Source organism: Nannospalax galili, unplaced genomic scaffold, assembly GCF_000622305.1.
Source record: "Nannospalax galili isolate Female #2095 unplaced genomic scaffold, S.galili_v1.0 scaffold453, whole genome shotgun sequence".
In the NCBI taxonomy this organism is placed as follows: domain Eukaryota; kingdom Metazoa; phylum Chordata; class Mammalia; order Rodentia; family Spalacidae; genus Nannospalax; species Nannospalax galili.
Genome location: NW_008334081.1, coordinates 1,768,201 through 1,769,574, shown reverse-complemented (window position 1 = coordinate 1,769,574; position 1,374 = coordinate 1,768,201).

Below are 1,374 nucleotides of genomic sequence, written 5' to 3'. Positions count from 1 at the left end.
CTCCCTTCAACTAACCCAATTTTTGTCCATATCTCCCTTATTAAGGCCTGTCTCCTACTGTTCTTCTCTTTAAGGTTCTTTCTTTTCCTTTATCTCCCTGGTTCCTTTCCATTATCCTGGTTCCTGTAGTTATGTCTGGATACATACGCACTTATCAGGATTTGGTGCTAGGATCCACATATGAGGGAGAACATACATCGATTTTTTTTCTGAGTCTGTGTTACTTCACTTAGTATAAAAGTTTCTAGTTCCATCCATTTACCTGCAAATTTCATGATTTCATCTTTCTTTATTGCTGAGTAAAACTCCATCATATAAATGAACCACATTTTCATTATCCACTCATCAGTTGAGGGACACTTAGGTTGCTTCCATCTCTTAGCTATTGTGAAAAGAGCAGCAACAAACATGGATGTATAAGTGTCTCTGCAATAGGATGAGTTCTTTGGGTATATGCCAAGAGTGGTATAACTGGGTCAAATGGTAGGTTCATTTGTAGTTGAGTTCTCCACACTGCTTTCCGTAGGGGTTGAACTAGTTTGCAGCCCCACCAGCGGTGGATGAGTGTTCCCCTTTCCCCACATCCTCTCCAACATTTGGTATCATTTGTTCTCTTGATCTTAGCCAGTCTGACTGGGGTAAGGTAAAATCTTAAAGTGGTTTTAATTTGCATTTCCCTAATTACTAGTGATGTTGAACACCTTTTAAGATGTTTCATATCCATCTTTACTTCTTCATTTGAGAACTCTCTGTTCATCTTCTTAGTCCACCTTTTAATTGGGTTACTTCTTGTCTTGATTGTCTGTTTTTTTGAGTTCGTTATATATTCTGGATGTTAAACCTCTGTCAGATGTGTCGCTGGTGAAGATTTTCTCCCATTCTGTGGGTTTTCTCTTCACTTCCCTGGTTGCCTGCTTTGATGTACAGAAGCTTTTTAGTTTAATGAGGTCCCATTTGTTGATTCTTGACCTTGTTACCTGAACAATTGATGTCTGGTTTAGAAAATCCTTTCCTATACCTATATCCTGTAGGTTTTTGCCACTGAGGTCTTTGATCATTTGGAATTGACTTTTGTGCAGGGTGAAAGATAGGGGTTTAGTTTCATTCTTCTACAGGTGGAGATCCAGTTTTGCCAGCACCATTTGCTGAATATGCTGTCTTTCCTCCAGTGAATATTCTTGGCCCCTTTGTCAAATATCAGGTGGCTGAAATTGCATTTACTCATATTTGGGTCTTCAATTTTGTTCCATTGATCTATGGGTATATTTTTCTGCCAGTATCATGTTGTTTTTATGACTATAGCTCTGTAATACAGCTTGAAATCTGGTATAGTAATCCCCCCAGCATTGCTCTTAGTGCTCTGGGTTACGTTGA